This window comes from Rhinolophus hipposideros (assembly GCF_964194185.1).
Source record: "Rhinolophus hipposideros genome assembly, chromosome: 1".
Taxonomy (NCBI): Eukaryota; Metazoa; Chordata; class Mammalia; order Chiroptera; family Rhinolophidae; genus Rhinolophus; species Rhinolophus hipposideros.
Genome location: NC_138047.1, coordinates 20628719 through 20652924, shown reverse-complemented (window position 1 = coordinate 20652924; position 24206 = coordinate 20628719).

Here is a 24206-nt window from a genome sequence, read left to right as displayed (position 1 = left end):
CATCTCTGCAGCAGGAAAGCAGATAGTGGATGTCAAGTTCTGGCAATTGTTGCTGTTCCATAAAAGGCAGCACCTGGGCGTGTTGCAGTCACCACCTGAATGAATGGCATTGGAGCTCAGGAGTCAGAGAGGAAGAATCTACCATAGCCTCAAGATGATGGGGCCAGATGAAGTCACCTAATTAGGAGAGGTGAGAGTGCATTTGGGAAGGAACAATTCAGAATGTACCAATGGAGAGACAGGTGAGTGCCAGGGAAAACATACTGAATTGGGCATCACGACATGAGGATTCAAGCTTTGGATCTGCAACTAGTGAGATTGTTGGCAAGTTTCTGGACCTTTTTGGTCCACTGTTTTCTCAGATGTCAAATGAAGGCTTAACCACAGTATCTGTGGGGCCCTTGCCAGTTTCGATATTTTGATTCTGTGATTAGATATGGGAAGGCCAAAAAACGGTGGCTACAGTTGTTTCCTTGGTGCATGACATGATACCATTTTTTACGGTACAATATTTATGAATGTAAGTTGTAAGAATATATGTGGGGAATGATATAGAATATAACAGGAGTCTTTCTTTTTAGATTCTAAAAGTAAATTTTAATAGCGTTTTGTCCCCAAAATGCATTAACTGAAGTCTGAATAGACCAATTCATTATTATTCATTTAACAAATATTTATGAAGGCTTGATTACGTGCCTGGCTCCATTCTAAATGCTGAGGATATGCAGTGAACAAGCCTTCTTAGACCCTGCTTTCTGATGGGAGAGCACAGCATTTACAGCCTGCGTCAAATTGTTCAGCAACTATTAATGTCCTGTAGTTCCAGCATCCTTAGCTAGAATGAAACCTTCTTAAAATTTGGGGTCATGATTTATACTTCTGACCCCAATATGGCCTGCATTATAATGATAAGACATTAGTATCCATACAAATCAGGTTGACAAAATTATGCATATTATTTTACTTTTATCTAACAACTATTTGGAGAAGAGGGTAATTAACATCCTTTCCCCTAAGATCCAATAAGGAGACAAAGATGAGCAACAAATTAGTATCAGATGAGAGCCCAATCTCTTGACTTTCAGGGCACTGTTATTTTTATAATCTTGGCTGCATTGACCTTGAGATGTCAGAAGCAACCTAGGCTACAGGGCTTTAGGATGCTGATGAAGAACCTGGACCGTAACTATGGAAAACAGTATGGGGGTTCTTCAAAAAGTAGAAAAAAATAGAGCCATTACGTAATCCAGCAATTCCACTGCTGGATATTTATTCAAAGGAAATAAAGTCAGGATCTCAAAGAGATATCTGCATTTACATATTCATCGCAACATTATTTTCGAGAGCCAAGCAATGGAACCAACCTAAGTGTCCCTCAACAGATGAATGGATAACGTTGTCACACACACACACACACACATACACACACACACTGGAATAGTACTCAGCCCTGAGAAGGAACTCCTGCCATTTGCAATAATACAGATGGACCTTGAGGTCATTATGCTAAGTGAGTCAGACAGGGAAAGACCATATACTGTATGATCTCACGCGTATGTGGAATACATAAAGCCAGACTCATAAAAAACAGAGAGTGAAACAGATGGTTCTCAGGGGATGGGGGTGTGGGAGTTGGGGAGATGTTGTTTAAGGGCACAAACTTACATCCAGTAGACAAGTAAGTCCTGGAGATCTAATGCACAGCCTCTTGATTACAGACGACAGTACTGTATCATAAACTTCGAAGTTGCTAAGAGACTAGATCTTCATTGTTCTCAGCACAAGAAAGAAATGGAAATTATGTGACACGATGGATTTGTTAGCTAGCATTATGGTGCTAATCAGGAGGTAATCATATTGCAGTATACAAACGTACCCAGTCAGCGTGTCGTACACCTTAAACTTACACAATGTGACATGTAATTATATCTCAGTTAAAAACATTACCATGGGCTTTGGAGTCACACAGTAATGGGTTCACGTTAGTTCATTCCTGGGCCTTGACTTGCTCATCTATAAAACTGGATTAACGATCTCTCCCTCTTAGGGTATTGTGACAATTCACAGGATGATTGGCAAACTGTTAAGAACGTTAAAAAATATTTATTATTATCTTTCCCAAGTTGATGGAAATTCAGGAGCCAATGATAAAAATGAATGGTACTGGGGTTAGGGTGGCAGCTGGAGCAAGATTATCATTGCTTTGATTCTGTCCCTTTTGTCACTGCTTATCTTTGCTATTTGCTCTGCACTCAGAATTTAAATACTTCCTCCGATCTGGTTTATGATTTCTCCTAATACTAACACTTGTGAAGTTTGGACCCTATGTTGAGGCATATACTTCATTGATAATTGATATTACTCTATTGGTCCTTTGCATTTTTGTTTATCCCAGAATACCTATTTTAGGGTTTAAATTTGTACTGGACAGAGATAAGATGTACACGCTGAATCTACTTTGTTTACTTACTGCTATCCCATCCCATGTATTGGCTTTCATTTTTCAGTGTTCCTGAGTCACTATTTCTTTAAACATATTTTCTGCAGGAGTATAGAGTTGTAATGTCTAATAAAAGAGAATTTAAAGAATTATTCATTCACTCATGCATTCATTTAAAAAGTAGCTACTGAACGCATACTATGCTAGACGGAGACTAGGAAGACAAATAAGACAGTCTCCTTTTCCTGAAGATGCTCGGTGCTTGGTAGAAGAAAGGAATAAAGAGATATGCAAAAAAGTTTCCCAACTGGATCAAATAAAAACTACAGGAAGATTGTTATTATTAATTTCTGTCCTTTTCTAAATGAAACCTTAGCTTTGGTAAATCAAATGCCATTTGATTTAATGTAATTTAATTAAACGAAACATCATGAAAACCTACTAGGGTGAGTCCTTGGGGGATGAAGACAAATTCCTGGTCTTCAAGGAGTCCGGAGGGCTGGCAATGTGGATTTAGATATCCCTATACACCCAGCTCTGCCCTGTTGGTAATTGACAGGGTTCTTGAATAAATCAAATGTAAGGAATTTAGGGTACCAGGTTTACTCAGTCTTTCCTGGTGCCTACCCTTCCTCTTTCTATTATCCCCAATTATTCCTGAGATGGCTTAAGACATTTAATTGAACTGCAAGGATGTGTGATTACTGGTCTCTAGGTTTCTAAGTGGAATTCCCCTTGTGCTATCCTCTATGAAACAAAAATATTTAAGAGTTGCCTGGCTTTGTGCTTTGATGAATAATCATGGAGATAAGATGTATTTCTCTGAAACGGAAAATATTATTTATGCTTCCTGCTAGACTTGGCTGATAGTTTTAGTAGATGCTGAAATTCTTGCTGATTTCTCGTGAATAGATCCTTTTGTTTGGATGGCTCTCCTTAAGGAAACCATCTTTATTTTCTTTGGAGAGTCTATTATAAGCAAAATTACTTGTTAATATTAGAATAATTTCTTATTCCAGTGGGAAGGGAAGTAACTGCCGATCCCTTTCTTTTCTGGCATCTCAATTTTAAGAAAGACTACAGCGCCTGCCCTAAATTGTAGACTTCATCTTTGGAAAACTATAAGACACCAAACATTCCTATTGACTTGTGGGAATTCAGCATGCTCAAAGCACTATTTTTATTACAGGGAATTTCCTGTTCTTTTCTAAATTAAAGCCTGGGCTTTCCTCTTACACCAATAACTTACTACAATTTTTTTATTTCATAATTTAGTTATAAAATGTACATTGCTTTATTGATGTTGTTAGATACTTCAATATTTATTTTAACTTCTTTTTATATGAAGTCAAAACAACTCTTTTGATTCACTTACACAAATGGTAATTTGTGAATAAGAGGAAGCGAATTAGAAAACACAAACCAAATAACACAAGATTGTTATTTTGGCAGTTCATGTTGTCATCCCCGAAACCTGGTTTCTTGAAATTTCCACTTTTCAAACAATACTAAGTTTTCCTACATGGAACATAAGGAAGGCTCTTCACCCAATTCCAATGTGGGGATGACCCCCCCCACACACACCCACACCAATTCTTAGACACAATTGGGTGTAGCACAATTCAACTCAATTCCAACACTCTGTACCTGAAGACAGTGTCAGATCACACAAGCTAGGGGCTCAATCCTACAGACTGCCTCCCTCCTCTTCAGACGCTGCTCACAGCTTCAGGTGGTCACCTGTGCTTCTAACCGACTGGGGAGAAAGTGGAGGTTCCCAGGATCTCTTTCTTGGGGTTGATTACTTGGCTAGAGTGACTCACAGAACTCAGAGAAACATTTTAATTACTAGATCACTGATTTACTATAAAAGGATGTGACTCAGGAGCAGCCAGAGGGAAGAGATGTACAGGGCAAGGTATGGGGAAGGGACGGGAGCTTCCACGTCCTCTTCAGGGTGGCTCTTCTAGCACCCCCACATGGTCACCAACCCAGCGCTCCCTGAGCCCCCTCCTCGTTTAATGAGGTTTTAATCAGTGTCCCCCTCTGTACTAATGTGCCGGCTACCACAACACAATATCCCAAACTGGGGGGTGTAAGCAACAGAAATGTATTTTCTCACTGTTTTAGGGACTAGAATTCTAAGATCCAGGTGCCAGCAGGGCTGGGGTCACTGAGGCCTCTCTTTTCGACTTGCAGACGGCCGCCCTCTTGCTGCGTCTTCACAGGGTTGTCCCTCTGTGCATAGCACCCCCTGCTGTTGCACTGGACATTCTAATCTCTTCTAACGTGGACACCTATCAGATTGGATTGGAGCCCACCTTAACAGACACAGTTTAACTTTCTTACCTATTTTAAGGCCCTATCTCCAAATACAGCCATGTTTTGAGGTACTGGGGGATTAGGGTTTCAACAAATGAATTTTGGACTTAGGTGAATTTAACAAGGTTGCTGGATACACGTTCAGAATATAACGATCAGTTGCATTTCTATATGGTAGCCATTAATAAGAAAATTAAATTAGAAAATGGAATTTATAATCACACCCAAAAATGTCAAATATATAGGAATTATAATGTCAAAGATGTGCAGGGCGTCTGCACTGAACACTGTGAGGTGTCGCTGAGAGAAATTAAAGAAGACGCAAAGAACTAAAGGAATACGCCACAGTCCTGTCTTGAGACTCAATATTGTTGATTCATCCCAAATTGATCCATAGATGCAACATAACCCAATTAAAATCCTAGCAAAGTTTGCTTTTGATGAAAATTGAAAAGCTGATTCTAAAATTTATAAGAAAATGTAAAAAACCTAGAATAGCCAAGCCAGTCTTTAAAAAGAAGTACATAAATGAACACTTATACCACCCAAACCCAATTTCTTATAAGATTATAGTTTTAACACAGGGAAAGTGAATCAGATTAGTGGAACAGAATGAAAATCCAGAAACAGACCTAAACATATAGAGTTACCCGATTTTTGGCAGAATCTCTACTGAAATGCAGAAGGGAAAGGACGATCTTGAGATGATGCTCGATCAAGGGGCTATCAATTGGGGACAAATAAAGCATTATCCCTATTTCTTACTAGAGCCCAAAAATCAATTCAGTAGGATTATTTTGATAGGTTAGAAATAAGCTTTAAGACAATAACATAGGATAATATCTTCATGACCTTCAAATAAGGAACGATTTCTGAAACAGAAAATTGAACTACATTAAAATTAAGAACTTTTGTTCACCAGAAGAAACCATTCGGAGACCAAAAAAGCAACCTGACAATAGCACACAATATTTACATCAGGTATAACTAATTGGTGGCTTATTTATCAAATATATTAAGAAGTACCACAAATCAATAAGAAAAATACATATATACACACAACCCAATAGTCAAATGGGCTTGAGTGGGCCCCTCAAAAAAAATATCCACACGGTCAATAAACACGTGTTCATTTCATTATTAAACAGGTAAAGTAAAATTCAAATCACAATGTGGTGTGACTGTATATATATCAAAATGATCAAAATTAAAAAGACAAGTGAATGGACAAAGAAGTTGTGGTATATGAACACAATGGAATACTATTCGGCGGTAAGAAAAGATGAAATAGGACCATTTGTGACAACATGGATGGATCTTGAGATTATAATGTTAAGTGAAATAAGTCAGACAGAAAAAGTTGAGAACCATATGATTTCACTGATATTTGGGATATAAAACTGAAAACAACAAAGGAACAAGACAAACGGAGGAACAAAAATTCATAGACACAGACAATAGTTTAGTGGTTACCAGAGGGTAAGTGGAAAGGGGGGCTCTAGAAGAGGGTAAATGGGATCAAATATATGGTGATGGAAGGAGAACTGACTCTGGGTGGTGAGCACACAATGTATATGTAAATGATGTATTACAGAATTGTACACCTGAAATCTACACAACTTTACTAACAATTGTCACCCCAATACACTTTAATTAAAAAAAAGACAAGTGGTATCAAATATTGGGAAGGAAGAGGGGTGATTCTATCTCTCTTTCAAGTGAAGCACGGTCATTTCCTACGACTAGGGGCCATGTCCTGGTTCCCTCCAACCAGTTTTGGCTTAATGCATGTTTTCTCAGAATGCTATTTGTCCTAGAGTTTTTCATTTTGAAACAAAATTTTGCCATTAATAGTTGCATTAAAATAAGGCAGGAAAAGGTTAGTGGCCTTCGACTTTCTTCTTCCAGCTTCTGTCAGGACCTCGTCCAGTCCTGTGTGACTTATGTGCAATAGAGTTTATACCTTAACAGAGTTAAATCTTAAAGGCAACCAGAGATAACACACTTTTCTCTCTCTTCCATTCTCTCTCCAATGCAAACATAACTAAAATTTTCCATTGATGGACAGCATGCAGAATGCTGTAAAAAATGTTCGGGGACACAAAATCTGGGGAGAGCTATCTTTTTATAATCTTGAATTGTAGTAAAAGTTCTTGACACTGCTTCCCCCTGCTGGCCATTTGCTATAATACCAGACGCTGATTTATATGATGGTGAATGCTGCTATAGGTTTGCTTAAAACACTAAAGATAATATTTTTGTGGTGATAATACAAATACAAATTTTGGTAGAGCGTTGTGTTGAGGTAAAACAGTATTCTTATTAAATTAAGAAAATACAGCGTAGCAATGTAGTTGGAATGGGTTGTGGTGAACACATAATTTGTTAAGATGCCAAAAAGATGTGCTATTCTTTTGCACATCAAAGGACATTATCAAAAGAGTGAAAAGACAATCCACAGAATGGGAGAAAATATATATATATTTGAAATGTATATATTATTGGTTATATATACATATACATATATGTATATATGTGTGTATATATATATATATTTATATATATATGCTCAACATCACTAGTAATCAGCGAAATGCAAATAAAAACCACAATGAGATCCATTTCATACCCACTAGGATGGCTATTACAAAAAACGAAATGGAAAACAGCAAATGTCGGTGAGTATGTGAAGCAATTGGAATCTTGTTCATTGCTGGTGAGAATGCAAAATGGTACAACCGTTGTGGAAAACAGTATGGCAGTTCCTCAGAAAGGTTAAATACAGTATTACCATATGATCCAGCAATTCCACTTCTAGGCATATGCCCCAAAGCATTGAAAGCAGGGACTCAAACAGTAGTACACTAATGTTCATAGCGGCATAATTCATAATAGCCCAAAGGGGAAACAACCCAAATGTTCACCAGTGGACAAATGGATGACAAAGTGTGATATATACATACAATAGAATATTATTATTCAACCTCAAAAAGGGATGAAATTCTGATACATAGTTTAGCATTAAATTAACAAATAAACCAAACACAAAAAGAAAAATATTATGTGATTCCACTAATATAAGGTACATATAGTAGACAAATTTATAGAGACAGAAAGTAGAATGGAGGTTACTGGAGGGAGGGGAGATTGGAGAATTACTGTTTAATGAGTGCAGAATTTCTATTTGGGATGGTGAAAATTTTCTGGAAATAGTGGCAATGTTTGCACACATTATGAATATACTTAATGCCACTGAATTGTTCAGTTAAAATGGTAAATTTTAAATTATGTGTGCTTTACCACAATAAAAAATATTCTAGTCTACCAACCTAAGTAGAAGCTATAGTTGTCCAAATTTTATTTATCTGTACATACACACACGTATGTGTGTATATATTCTCTATTTGCTACCCATTATTAATCAAGTTTTAGAAATAGTTCAACATTTAAATATTTCTTTGTTAATATACATAATGTCCTGCAATTGGTATTGGAAAAGAAGCCTCTATATTTTTGTTGAATTTTGTTCAGAATCTACTGAAAATCTTAACCAAAATTTTAAAAATCGAGCACCAAAAAAACTAGCTTTTGAAACTTTTACCAATGTGAATTACTGAAAACCAAGCATGTGATCAGAAATGCATTGAAATTTATCCCTGTAAAAGCAAACAGGGATTGAACAAATTAAATGATTTGAACTCAAATGCTGTACCAGATATAAATTTAAAACTGTACTATAAACCATACTGACATATTTGATAGAGTTCTTAATTTTAATTGGATATGTTTATAATTTGACCAGAAATGAATGGAATTGAGACAGCCTATAATTTTGCTGTAAATACACGTGACAAAACAGTTGAAAAATTTTAAATAGTCAACTTATTTAATAACTTTTGCTTACAAAAATATTTGCTGAGGAAAAGTATTCTGATTAGACACAAAGAGATAGTATCTGTGGAATACATTGGGCATAAATATTTACACATTTCCAAAGGACAAAAAATAGAATTGAGATTATCCCTCATTTAGCAGACTTTGCTCTGAGTTTACAAGGTACCTCAGAATCTGTAGAGAGAGCATCTGCATTAAAAATACATTCTATGGAGTAGAGTCTGTTGGAGATCTCAACCACCAAAGGCACTTAGCATGAAATGCAATTTTGATGAAATTATGCAGGCAGTTTTACAAAACATTAATAAGACCACATTAAAATATATGTTTTTCATAAAAAATAATAGATATGGCGAAAACTCTAATTTATATACATGAATATGTACCGAGAATATTGTTTTTGAAAAAGTATATTCAGATTAAAAATTCATTTTTTAGAATTTTACTTTAATGTACATGGATATATGCTATTTTGATATTTTATAAGGGATTCTAGTTTTGAAAATCACTTTTGAATCAAATCTTTTATTAAGCTGATTTGGTGGTCAATAAATAAATTTTAATTATTTTTAATATCACCCTTTACTCTCAAAATGGTCCCAGCTTGGATGACTAAAATATGTGGTACTAATTGCTTTATTAGCTAGTTTGCATTGTTTAGATGTTTCTCGAAGATCAATATACAAATGGTCATTTTCAAAAGCTTTATGTTTTGTGTTTCTTAATGATTTTATAAAAGGATGTGGATATAATTGAGCTATATTTATACCAAATACCTATAAGTGTGACTATTTATTTGCTTTATACTTTTAATTTTTTCAGGAGAAAGCAGATGGAAGAAAATTTTAAATTAACCATTGGCGATAGCATTTGCAGTGAATTTTTACTTGAGGTTCAAATGTTGGATTAGTATTTTATGTACCATCATTTGGATACTGAAATATATTGTCTGAGATTTAGAATTTAAGCATTAAAAAATGTGTCCTAGTAAAAGTTTCACTATACAAAGCCTAGGATAGAGCCTATTTCCAGGGCCAATTTTACCAATAAATTCAAATATATTCAGGGAAAAAACTATATATATATATGTATATATATGTATATTTATATATATGTATATATATATATATACATATATATATATATAATATCACTCTATTCAATAATTCTACTCCTAGAGATAGGCCTAGCCGAAATGTGTACCTATGAGCAACATAAGAAATGTACAAGAATGTTTTTAGATTATTTGTAATAGCCTCAAACTGGCAACAACAAAACAACCACAAGTAGAATGGATAAGTAGATTATGGTCTCACCTATGGTTGCACATTTGGATCACCTGGAAAGCTTTCAGATCACGTTTCTAAGGATTCTTCCTTCAGTCTCAAGACATCCTGCTAACACTTTCCTTAGTATGTTATGAAAACCCTGAAGTCCAGGCTTTCTTCCTGACTATTTGTCCTGGTCAAGGCTGTTAGATGGAAACAGATATAAAACTGAGTGTGAACTCAGTTTTCTGAGCAATCACTGAGGGCTGGGATTGGGCTTTTAGTATTTTGACGTCCCTCTTGACTGGCTCAGTAAATAGAAGGACAGGACAATCTTGTAAAGAAGAACTTACATTTTCTTCACTAAATGACTCCTATTCTGCTTTCCAACTTCAAACGTGACTCCTTCCTTCACACTTACCTGTGACAAAGTCAGCAGCACCCCTCGGTTACCCCCCTGGGCAAAGAGGAGGAGAATTTCCAAACAGGGCTCATGCACAGGAGAGGAGGGGCTGCAAGAAAACTACCACTGCCCTTCCCCAGAGCTGCATTTCAACAGGTGCTGCTGCTGCTTCCTTCCCAGTCTTCATTTACTTTGTAAACTTTTGCTTTTTTTTTAGAATTGTATAACTGAAGTTGAAAAACATCTTAGGGGTGATTTACCATCCCTTTCAGAGATGGAAAAAGTAATGTTTGCAGAGGTGACATGATTTGCCTTTTTGGACCCGCTCAGTTATAAAGTGAAGACCCAGTGGAGTGCTGGACCCCGAGCACATGCAGCAGTTTCTGGGAGCGAATGAGCTCCACGCCCGGGGAACCGGCCACGCTAGGAGAATTTACACCAGAACTAGGCAGATGCTGTAAACCAGGTCTCCTCGCCTCCCCCAGGAGGCTGTTTGTTAAGCATTTTCCAGCACAGCCCTGCCTAGCACCTTACATCCCACTTTATGCCACACCCTGCTGAAGTGAAAGATATTTTAAGACTCTTTTTGTGAGTAACAGTGTAGTACTTTGTAAAAACATAAAACCTCACTGTTTGAAATACCTTTACAGTATTGCTGTGTTCCACGTTCCACTGTAATATTTTAGTATTAACGAATAAAATAAATACGTCGTTATAAAAGTTCTTCTGAGGCATTGTGCTTGTATTTTACACTTCAGCCTATTTTTTCTAGACCTTGGGACATTTCCCAAGTTTCTGTGTAATATTATGGAGGGTGCAATAGATGGCGCTGCTACACTGTTTTTTTGTTTTGTTTCTTTTTCTTTTTGGGAAGATTTCAGAATTGTTGCTTTCTGAGACACTAATCAGAAACTTGTAATATGCTTAGAAGCTTAGAACAGGGGTTAAGAGGGAAACTCAGATCTCTTAACCAAGTTCCAGGCAGGTACCAACTAAGATTTTAAATTTCCTCTTTAGAAACTCTTTACAATTCTGTGTCTTGAGTAAATAGAGAAATTGTGAAAACATCCATTCCTTGGGCATTTATCTCTAATACCTCTTGCTGAGATGCTGAAGGTATTCTGTTATTATTTTTTTCTCCAGGTCTTACAATTTAGATGGGTAGATGAATCCCCTTAAAAAATCTTTTAATATTTTTTTACATATAAAACAATGAAGTCCGGAAAAGTTGTGCCACTCTGAAAATTGAATTTTGATTCCCAGAAAACTACCTTTCTATTATTAAAATATCAATGACCCTAGAAAAAATCAATGACACTCATCACTGATGAGTGAATGAATGTGTGACAAGCTGGCTGGCTGCAGTGTGTTTCCTGCTACCCCCAGGTCCATTACTGGAGCTGGCTAATAAGCATTATCTTGTTCAATTGTTTTTAATTATTAAATTTTAAGGGATACAAAATAGGATAGATAATAATATAACAAATATACATGCTCCTACCACTCAGCTGAAGAAAGAAAAGATCATGGGTACACTTGAACGCCCTATACATTCCCACTTGCATTCAGTACCCTTCCTCGCTAGTATTTAGAATTAAGTTTTTCCATTTGTGTCTTTGTCATCCATCCCATTGACTTTGTTCTTTTGTAACTTGTCTTTTCTCATTCAACATTACGTTTTGCAAAACTATCCACGTTGATATCTAGTTTATTCATTTTTACCTTTGCACATTGAATGAATTGTTAAACCATTCTTCTAATGATGTATGTTGACATCGCTTCCAATTTCCCACGTGTTACGGACAACACACATTCCTGTTTGTGGGTGAGATATTCCTATAAACCTATATATTCTGTGTACTTTAAACATTTCATAACAACAACAAAACATAGAACGTGACATCTGTTGTCACTGCAGCCAGTTTCTCTTCCCATTTCCTTTTTAAAGGTAGCTTGTTATTTCTTATAGGAGTCAATGATTTGAAAATATTAGAAGGCAATAGACTAGGGGTCAAAAAGCCTTTTAGAGTGTAATTCAGCCTCCCAGAACGTCAGTTTTCTAAATACTGAGGAGTGGAATAGAAGGGTCGTAGATATGCACATCTTCCATTTGACTTCAAATAGCAAGTCTCTGTGTTTGAGAACTTTGGCTGTTCATCTCCCTCCCCTTTTCTTTTTTTAACTTTTTGTTATTGAAAATTTCAAACACATACAAAAATAGAATAAAATGATGAACTTTCTTGTTTTTACCATTCAGTTTTAACAATTCTTAATTCATGGCCCATCTTGAATCCTACATATCTATCTGCCTACACATGCCTTCTCTCCCAGATTCTTTGAAGTATATCTTGTCATTCCAGGATATTGATCTGAATGATAAGGATTCTGTCTTTTAAATAATGGCAATACCATGATCACACTTAAAAATAATCAACAGTCATTCCTTAATAACACAAAGTAACTAGTCAGGGTTCAAAATTTCACAATTATCTCATAACACTTTTATGGTTTATTTGACTCATGATCCAAAATAAGATTACACAAATTGCAATTGGCATGTGTCTTAAATGTCTTTTAAATATGGATTCCTTTCCTCATTTCTTTTCCCTCCCCTTGTTACTGATTTACTAGGAAACTGGAGTGCTTGTCCTACAGAGCCCCCCACATTTGAGATTTTGCTGCTGATTGTGTCCCAGTTTGTCTAACATGCTTTTCCGTCTCTGTATTTTCCAAAAATTGATGTCCAATCTTGATCAGACTTATGCTCAAATTTTTGAGTTTCATCGTTTGCAAAGTGCTCTTGTGTGTCCTTTCAGGATTTCTTTCCAATCAAGGACTTGGGGTCCCCTGTGAGTACGAAGGCCATGTTTCAAACAATGAGAGGCAACATTCCCAGTTATTCACGTACGTATTCTACGTGATTTTATCCTTCTGTCTTTATCTACATTCAACAATAATCTTAGAGGGGCATTGTGAAATCGAAACATTTCCTGCATCAAAATCATTTCTAAGCCAAAAACAACTCCTCATGTACTTTGGATCCTGCTCCATCTGCATTTGGTAATCTAATTTTATTTTTCATCCATCCAGTGCATTCAGGATTGGAATACAGAAAACTTACAAATTATCTTTCATTGTTCTATTTAATTACTCAAAAACAAACCAGATCGCCTTCCATTTTTCCAGGTTATTTGGCTGAATTAGGAGAAGGCAAAACAAAGAGTGAGAGCTAATTGCTCCCTGCAAAAACCCAGAGAAAAGTAAGTGATAAAACATTTTTGCTAGGGGCCGGCCTGGTGGCTCAGGCGGTTAGAGCTCCATGCTCCTAACTCTGAAGGCTACCAGTTCAATTCCCACATGGGCTAGTGGGCTCTCAACCACAAGGTTGCCAGTTCAATTCCTGGCGTCCCGTAAGGGATGGTGGGCTGTGCCCCCTGCAACTAGCAACGACAACTGGAGCTGAGCTACACCCTCCACAACTAAGATTGAAAGGACAACAAGTTGACTTGGAAAAAAGTCCTGGAAGTACACACTGTTCCCCAATAAAGTCCTGTTCCCCTCCCAATAAAGTCCTGTTCCCCTTCCACAATAAAATCTTTAAATAAAAACACATTTTCTCTAAAATCCACAGTCTTGGTGACAATATGTTATAGGGAGAATATGCGGTTTACAATATTGTTGAAATTTATTTATTTCTTTTTCTCTTTAAATCCTGTGTGGAGAAACTAAACCTGAAAAACTGAATGAACCATAAAGGAAAAGAGGAGCTTTTGGTTTAATCTGATATAAAGCTCATAAATCTGGCATTTTCATGCTTAGTCTAAGTATCTAAGGGATTTCAAATTATCATTGAAAACAAATAGAAAAGAAGGAAAGCTTTCTATTATGTTTCTAAGCCTTGGGATGGAGTATGGGGAATAATACTGCACATGTATTCCCTTTATAAAGGCAGGCATGTTTCAGTAGGGGAGGTGTGTGCTAATACTAGCATTCTTCTTGCTTTTTGCCATGTTATGCAAATTTTCTTATACAGGCATATCTCAGAGATATTGCATGTTGTGTTCTAGACCACCACAATAAAGTGAATATTGCAATAAAGTGAGTGACAGTTTTTTGTTTTGTTTCCCCGTACATATAAAAATTATGTTTATATAACACTATCATCTATTACGTGTACAATAGCATTATGGGTAAAAAATAATGTACATACTTTTACAAAATACTTATTGATAAAAATGCTAATCATCATCTGAGCCTATTGGAAAAATGGCACTGATAGACTTACTCAACTCAGGGTTGCCACTGACTTTCCGTTTGTAAAAAAATATGCAATATCTGTGAAGAGAAAGCAAAGTGCAATACAATGAGGTATGTCTGCATGTAAATACGTTTTGTGGGGAAGGGAGCACTATTTGAGTCAGTGCTTCTCGTAGTCATTTAAAAAAATAATCATTTTTGATTATCTTTATTGCTGTTGTTCAAGTTCAGTTCAGTGGAATATCCTTTAAAAATAAAATCTAAATATCAATCAGTAAATAATGAGATGTCTGATTGATTAAAATAAACTATTGTTTACTTTGGGATTGATAAGAGTATGTGTGGACACACAAAGAAAGTATTTTGCAGGCTGGACATATTAACTTTTTACAACTAAATGTTGGGCTTTCTAAAACTATAATAGCTAAATTATTGAACAGTTTCATGGATAGTAATTATGAACCATCTTTGAACACAAAGAATTCACGAGTGGTAAGCAATCTATGTCACACACAACTGATAGATGTAGGGAAGTAAGCAGACAAAGGGCGCACTTACGGACGGGGCCCATTTCCACCAGGCAAAGCAGAGGAAAGGCTAATTAGATGTGCCAGATGACACATAGTGCATTAGAACGGGGAGAGACCCTAGAACTATTTCATTGATAGGAAAACCAGTGTGTAGAGGGGATAATTGAGCAGTTCAACATCTCATACCTCATTAGAGGCAGAGCAGGAAGTAGAACCAAGAAACCCTGAATCTAAGACTCTTTTCACTCCATGCTGAGGACGTATTAAGCACAAAGAACAGCAGATAAAACCACTGTTATGACCAGATAATGGTGGTTCTAAATGAATGCTATCGTACGGTTATGGTGACAGATCAGAACATAACCTTCAGATATAAGACTGTATTAAAACAACATTTTTTCCATGCATTTTTAATTACACACTTGAAGATTACAGCATCTTCAGCAGAATTATTTTTTAGAATGGTGGTAAACAATACACAAAGACATACACACGTTACAATACGAATACTTCCGTTTTGGGAGTTAGCCACCAGAGGGTGACAAACTCTCTCCTTTCTCCTTCTAGGATGAACGTTATCTGATCTCTTAATGAGATAACTTACTCTCTGGGAAGATCGGGCCCCTTTCTGTTTGTTCCCACTCCCTGTGTTACCTCCCGTCTTTGTCTGCTCTGGTCTGGGCTGTGTCAGAGCCTCCGCTCTGTTCTTCTGGTTTCTAGTCTCCCATGGTGCTTGCCAGAGAGGTATTTATCACTACACAGCTTTCCTGTTTAAGGTCCTTCTAGGACACAGTCTCTTCTGGGATTCTGTGGCATTTTGTACACACCTCTGTTGTAGTCATCATTTATCACAGGGAACTGCGATGACTTATTTATGTTCTTGCTTCCACGCGAGCACATGAACTCTCTGATGGGACCGTGCCTCCTTTATTATTGTTTTTGGTCGCCTTGACTCGTAGCCTGATGCAGAGCACAGACCGATTAAATGAACAGCCAATCATAGTTAAGGAACTCTATTTATGCGTGTTCTCTTTTGACACACACACAGGAGTTTACTCACTCCTATGCTTCTGATTCACACAACATGAGGGTGAGGATGGGATCTGAACTGGTGCTGCCCCCGGGGCACCTCTTGTTATATCCATTTAAAGAGGGCTCTGGAGTTAACCACCACAGATGTTTCCACATACATTTACATAAAAAATTGAACCCCTTTCCAGGGATTAGTTGATAGCTGAGAGAAAGAAGGAGATCTGGGCTAGAGACTGTGGGGTGTGAGGAGTGCCTGGGGGAACAGGAGGGTACAAACAAGGTGTGCCAAGGGGCGTTCCCAGTGAAACACTTAGAACTCACCGCTAAGGGCATGCTGGACCCCGGTGGACCAGTTGCAGCCTCTCATCGGCCATTTTGACATATGTGCTCTATTGTGCTAATCCTTGAACAAAATGTTCTAATTCTTTTTCACCTGGTAACACATAAAGAAACTCAAGTAGTACAGAAGGATAAAATCAAACTTGTTTTAAGCACTGCAAGCAACAATCTCTTGTTTTATTCTGTCTGTTGCATCTTTCTCAGGTTTCTGTTTTCTTATTTAAAATATCTTATTTAACATCCCGCCAAAGCTTGGAATGATTTTCATTTCAAAAGGATTGGTCTACAATCATCATAGTTTTAAAAACTTTGCATTTGTTTACGGTGGCCAAGACATGGAAACAACCAAAATGTCCTGCGATAGATGAATGGATAAAGAAGTTGTGGTATATATACACAATGGAATACTATTCGGCGTTAAGGAAAGATGATATAGGAGCATTTGTGACAACATGGATGGATCTTGAGAGTATAATGCTAAGTGAAATAAGTCAGACAGAAAAAGCAGAGAACCCTATGATTTCACTGATATGTGGTATATAAACCAAAAACAACAAAAGAACAAGACAAACAAATGAGAAACAAAAACTCATAGACACAGACAATAATTTAGTGGTTACCAGAGGGTGAGGGGGGTGGGGGGAGGGAGATGAGGGTAAGGGGGATCAAACATATGGTGATGGAAGGAGAACTGACTCTGGGTGGTGAACACACAACGGGATTTATAGATGATGTAATACAGAATTGTACACGTGAAATCTACGTAAATTTACTAACAATTGCCACCCCAATAAATTTAATAAAAAAAAAACAAACAAAAAAAACCCTTGCTGACCAGAGTTTTGAAGAGGTCATATCTTAGTGTGGTTAAGCAGTCATTCATATTTCTATGTATCCTTCTCAACTCTGGGTGTACAAAGCTCACCAACACACTTACTCAAATCAGCAGTGGGCAGCTGGGATAGGGTGTGTGCCAGAAATGAAGGTGGCTGGTGAATCAAATGTCCGATATTTGCAGCAATGAGCTACAAAATGAAAGATAGATTGAACCCCTCAGTGTGGTTTATCTGAATCTGCAAACTTTTCCTTTTCCCATCTTGCTGGCAAATGATGTTCAGGGTGAAAAAATTCTGAGGTTGAACAAGATGATTATTCTGTTTTGTCTTGACATGGAAACTGTGCTGAGACTGCTATGAGTTTAGAAGAAACCATGAATGTTTTTGCCATATCTGAATAAATCTCAGTTGTATAAGTTCTTGAGACAAAAATATTTTCATGGAATGTTGATATTTCAAAGATGTAACATGAAGACTTCTATATTTTGTATTTGAATGAGTATGATTACTTATTATTTACTCCATTTTGAAGATATACATTTTTAAAGGGTGTTGACAATTTAAATATTTCTAAATGCAGTCCCTGTTGCATTATTTTAAAAAGCTGTGGAAATGGAAAAAGGATTCCAGACTAGAGGCTTGCTAAAACAAGCCTGGGGAATTGGGGAAATTCCAGGCATGTGATAAAATGATTAGAAAATATTTTGAGACACAAACCAAGAGAACCCAATGCGTAAGGGGATTTTTTGAGGCTTCCATGGCACATTGACTTGAATAGCTGTCATTTAAGATGAAGGTACCTAGCATGCTGCTTTATGCAGATAGGTGATCAGTAAATATTGCTGTTGGTGAGAAAAAGTTCATTGTGGAGAAAAAGGGAATTTTGTGGACGAAGAAAAATAAAGTTGTAAGGCAAACCATGTCCAAATGTGTTAAATGACTTTAGAGTATTTTTTGAAATATAGGCAATCGGATAAAATATTTTCTTCAAATGGTTCTTCAAATACCACTTGAAATAAAAATTTGAAGTGATAATCTGAGGGAATAATTTAGTTAATTCTGGCCTAAGACACTTCAGATAGAAATAAAAATGTAAGTTAATTAACATTTTATTTACCTGAAATGTTCAGTGATTCACATAAACCTGGTAACAACATGTGTTAGAGAAAATGATTCAGACTTGGTACTGAATATTGACTATGATTTCTGAATGTTCACATGTTGACTCTTCTTGAAGAAACATGTCCCTGTTAGATTCTTCCATTGGGACTCTTTCCTTGGAAATATCTCTTTTGTTCCAGTGATTTACATGAAGATAATGCCCTGCTGTTTTTCCATTTTAAGTGAGCAAAACTTGTAGGAGAGTCCAGAATGAGAAAAACAACGAGAATTTAAAAAGCATACCTCCCTTATTTTAGAACTTTGCACTGGATTTCCTTTGATGGTCAAAGCCCAGCTAGCCAACCCATCTTAGCTTGTTTTGCCTCCTCTGATTTTGTTTGGACGAAAGAAGAGAAGACAGCTGACAGAGAGCTGGATGTAAAGTCAGCCGCAGGGAGAGGCAGCAGAGTCGCCTCCTGACCAGGGAAGTTGCCTTTCTTTCAACGTAGGACACGGAGCCTCCCTGCAGGCAGCTCCCACGCAGGTCTGTTTGAGTTCTCACAGAGGTGGGAAGGATTCTGTTCCCTTGGTGTTTGCATTCATTGTGTCTTCTCCAAATCTCTGGGTAGCATTAGACAAACTCCCAACAGTGAGCTGGATAGAACTCCAAGTGACAGAGTTCACTGTCCCCAGTGTGGTGCTAGAATCACAGAGCTCAAGTCTACAAGGGAGGAAAGTCTGCTGAGTGGTATTGGTCACTTCCATGGCGATATGCAGCGTGTCACAGAAACAGTCCGTCTGAGATAGACACAGCTCTCCCCTCCTTCCAGAGAAACAAGCCAGTCCGAGGAAACCATAGAATAAAGGGTGAGAAGGAACATTAAGTAGGAGAAATGGCCAAAAACATGTGTGGCTTTGTTTTGTTTTCACACAGTAGAGCTTATAGAAGTGAAAGTAGGATAAAAAGAGGTGAGAAGGGACAGGACTCATGCTTCCATGGCAAAGAGCTGTCCTAGTAGAGGTGAGGCTGGGAGGTTAGTCAATATCATTTTACTCGCCTTTGAATTACTTAGCTAATTAAAAAATATGTCCTGAGCTACCAGGCAATGTTCTAGGAGCTAGGACTACAGAAGTGAAACACCAAGTCCCTGCCATTATGGAATTTAGATACCCATCTATCTATACACACGTATATTATTATTTATATATAATAATTCATATGCATAAATACATGTTATTTATATATAATATTTCATTAAGAGAGGCAAACAATAACCAAGTAATCAATTAAATAAATAAATAGACCATGTAAACTCAGCTAGTGATAAGTGCTGTGAAATAAAATAAAGCAAGGTCAGGGAATAAAGAGTTGTGTGTGTGTGTGTGTATTTTAGATAAGCAGTCAGGGACAGCTTCTAGGAGGAGGTGGAATTTGGAACAGAGAACCTGGAATGAGGGTTGAACGAGTTATGTGAATGATTTAACAATAAAACTGGGAAGTGCTTTTCTTTTCCTCCAGCTCAGGGTACAGGTTGTCCCCACAGCTGGGACCACAGGCGCACTTCTGGAAGGGAATTAGACATCTTCTACTGCAGTCACATGGTGAGGGGAGAGGAAACAGGAGAGGGGACTGATGTTTGAGCAGTGGCTGGGCTGGGAAGACTAGACCTGAGGTGGGGTGAAGCCTCTAGTTCCCTTGCAGCTGTGGCCGAGGCTATAAGCTGGGCTGGGGGTCTTAGGGGCATAGTTGGCTCTAGAAGTATAGGGCTTGAATCCTAGCATGGCTACTCATCAGTTGTGTGACCTGGGCAAGTTACTTAACCTCCCTGTGCATCAGTTTCTTTATCTGGAGAATGGGGTTAATGAAGGTTTCGCCGTCACAGGGTCGCTGTCAGGATTACCTGAGCTAATATAGATGTAGGGTCCTTAGGACAGCGCCTGGCACATAAGAAATGCTGTATAAGTGTTGGTTGTCTTAACATATTGCCCTCCTTAGGGACACAGAGCTCTCTCCACTCTTCCAATACCTCTACTCAAAAGGGTGATTAAGGAGTGCCTACAATAAGGTCATTATTTTACCCTGTCGAAGCCAGTGTCTTCAGGGCCTACTGGATCCCTGCAGCTTTCCTTACTGATCTTAAATACAAAAGGGCTGATTGTTTTCATCTGCCAGTCAATGTGGTATCCCAAAGGTAAATGCCGTGACTTCTGGCAATCTTTCCTGGCTCTTGGAGACGATTTCTTCCATGGGGATGGCTGTACACAATTTTCTGGCTTCTTTCTACATAGAGCTGAGGGGGGAAATTGACAAATTTAATCTTCCTTGGGAAATCCAGCTACACTAAGCACCTGTGTCTTTAAATACACATACAGAGAACAGTTATTTAATAGCTTATAATAAAATAAAAAGGAAATAGAGAGTACCCATCTGGTCATGTCACTTCTCTGCTTAAGACATTTTAATATTAAAATCGGTTCATTGGTTACTGGACAGGGTGCAAACTCTGGCTTGACAACTTCCATGCTCTGCCCCTACTTACCTTTCCAGCCTCATTGCTTCCCAGTCCATAGGCCTCCCTGTAATTTCAGCCTCACAGACCTTCTGTCGGTTTCTGCAGCCAGCCAAGCGCTTTCTGGCGTCCAGTTCTGCTGTGTGCTTTCTGCAGCCTGGAGCACTGTCCCGGTCCCCAGCCCCTGCTCTCCTATTACCTGGCCAACTCTAATTCATCCTAAAAGTCTCTGTTTACTCGTTCCTTCTTCAGGGAGGCCCTCCCCGGTCTCCGAAATCTGGGTGAAAGGCCTGTTACTTCCTCCATTACTGATGGTATTAGATTGTTACTCAGAGAGGTCTGGGTACCTCATTGCAGGTTGGTTTCTCATCCAAATACACCCTCAGTGGCAGTGACCAGGAACGGATGTGTTTGTTGACTGAAGGCACATCCTTTGCTTTCTAGGAGTTTATAATCTGATGGGAGGGCTGAAGAGGACACGGCACACACACAGAACTGCAAAGCCATCGGCTCGGCCAGTCCCTCCATTGAGTAGACTTCTAGGAAGACTTTGCCCAGATTTTGCTAGAGCACAGGGGACAGGGCAGAGTGTTGAGAGATGAGGCTGGAAAGGAAGCAGGGGTCCAATCATGAAGGCCTTTGTCAGTGAGATGAAAGAGTTTGGATGTCATCAGAGCACAATAGGAGACAAGGAAATGTTTTAAGCAGGGGAAATTGGTTACCCTTTAAGCTAACCACAACAAAACAATTTCACACCTCTTATCTGCAGAGGCCAGTCCTCACCAACTTCTTTTCTCCTAAGTGGGGAAGCCTAAGTTTTTAGTTCCAGGTTTCTCTTATCCCACCCACCTCTTCCCCTTCTCAGCTGTGTGGCTTTATGCAAGTTAGCTCTGTCCTCCAAACATCAGAATCATCCCACGAATAATAGAAATAATAACAGAACCTACTTTTACGGAATTGTGAGAATTAAAGGAAATATAAATGCAGTACTTGGCACTGGAACAAAATAGCCAAGAGAATTACAATGACCGCAGTCAGTAGAGAATTACTACTACTGACCGCAGTCAGTAGTAGTAATAATATAGTAATAATAGTGGTACAGGTATTATTGTAACACATAGAGTAAAGGAGCGGCCCACAGAATCGACACTCTGGGAACTGATGAAAAGCCTCTTATTGTGCAGATGCCATTTCCTGAGGGCAGACCACGGTGAAGTCTCCTTCTCCTGGTCCCTCCTTGACTTGTCCAGGTCTGACATCCCGTCAGCAGGGAGCTCATAGAGCTGGAGGACCCACTTCACCAGAATGGGATGTGGAGAGGAGCAAAGGACAGAGGGACCAGGGGGAAGGCAAGAAAAGACTGAAAGTCCAAGGGCAAAGAGGTGTTTCCTCTGCTAGGCAGAGGTTAGCCATGTTCCTCCCCGACATACAGCATGCACCCACAAGCCCACACGCCACCAGTGAAAATGGGGAAGACGAAGCTTGTAGAGAGGGGAAAACCAGTATTCCCAGATCGCCCACCTCCCCAGTGGACTATGGAATAGGATAAAATGCACTTGAAATTGCAGTTAAAAGACCATGGTATGCATTGTTCCTCACCCCATTTGAATATGCGCGAAGTGTTACACCTTTCCATTCCTGCTCTTTCCAGCGCTACAGGGGTGCCATGCTAACATATGTCACTATTACCACTGCTGTGAGTACTTCAACCTGAATGTACGACAACCCCCATTGAAGTCTATGGGAGATCTGGATTTCCTTGGGTGATCAAAGTGTAGATGGAAGGTGTGAATAATGAAGGTCCACATAGGGTCAGGCCTCCCTGGACATGTGTTTCTATAGTGGAAGTCAACTTTATCTCAATAACTATCAGAAAAGGCCGTCATTCTTGTATATTAATCAGGTTGCACACCTCCGAGGCTCTATTTTCTGGTAAGTCCCGCTCCCCCTTCTCTCCACTCTCTTACAAAGCCATTAATCGCTTATCTCTGCTATTTAGATTTGCATCTTTTTTTTTTAAAGAGATTTGCACAGAGAGAGATGATTGAAATGATTTCATCCTTTTTTTTCCTCCTAGGAAGAAGAGAACAAAGTATTTAGCCTCGTGTCCACTTCGGCTTGATGTGATTATGCAAAATCCTGGCTTGACAGATCCTGGCTTGACATTCAAAATCAGCTGCCCATACTGAGAGCAAATGGGAAGTCACTCACAGATACCAGCCAAGCAAACTGGCTCTGCACTCAGCTTTCAGAAACAGCTCTCCCTCTTTTCCAAATTCAGGGCAACTGCTTTCGTTGGTTGGGAGGGAATTTCTAGGAGGAAAAGATACATGGAGTCTTAAGCAAGACTTCAACATCTCTTTCCAAATTTCTTAAACTCCAATTTTATAACTCAGCTTACTGGTGGCTATTCTTCCAGCAACCAAATAGCTTATGCATTTATGTTCCAACTGGCTACTGAAAAATCAGTGGATTCCTGCCCTTTCTCTATTTTTCTATTTTAGACTTAAAATAAATATTTTAGCATTCCTTACTGGAAGGCTTCGAGTCCTAAAGAGTTACTGGTCTTCCTGTTTAATTCTCCCGTGTTCTGGGAAATAGGTGAGATTTGAATTTTAGTGATACGGATGTGGCAGACATCTGAAGAGGTGACAGAGTTTAGTTTCTAAAGGGTAGTCTGCAAGACTTTTGTTATTCTTATTCCAAGTGTGTGACCACGGTGCTCTGCCCACGTGATCATCCCAGACCAACAAAAATGACAGTTGAAGTGAATTGTCTCCAATACAAATGAAGTTCTTTGCCCAGAGCCATGTGCAAGCTGAAGTATGTTGATAAGCACTCCATAAATTGTAACATTAACAACCCATCCTCCCATTTTAGAGAGAAACCAGCACGTACCAACTGCACAGATCACAGTCTCAGGTTTTCAAGTCTGGAGAGCAAAGGTTATAAACAGCTCTCCTTTCTCCCTGAGCTAGCTGCTGAGCAAGAGGAAACTGGCAAAAACAATGACAATAGTCACCGAAATTGCTTCCAGTTTTTGCAAATCATACCACCTACAAGTGGAAGTCAACTGTGCAAACCCTTTCCAAGCCACAAAGTCATGTTGTGTTTTGACCATTAATCACTGTTCCTAGCACCAGAGGACCCTTTGGTTAATGGTGTTATTTCCTGAGCCAGGCTTCTCACTATCAGCAGGCAGGATTTATGCCTCATTATTCTCTTGGCTAAAGAGTTCCTCAAATTTCATAAGGTTTTCCTCTTCCCACAGGAT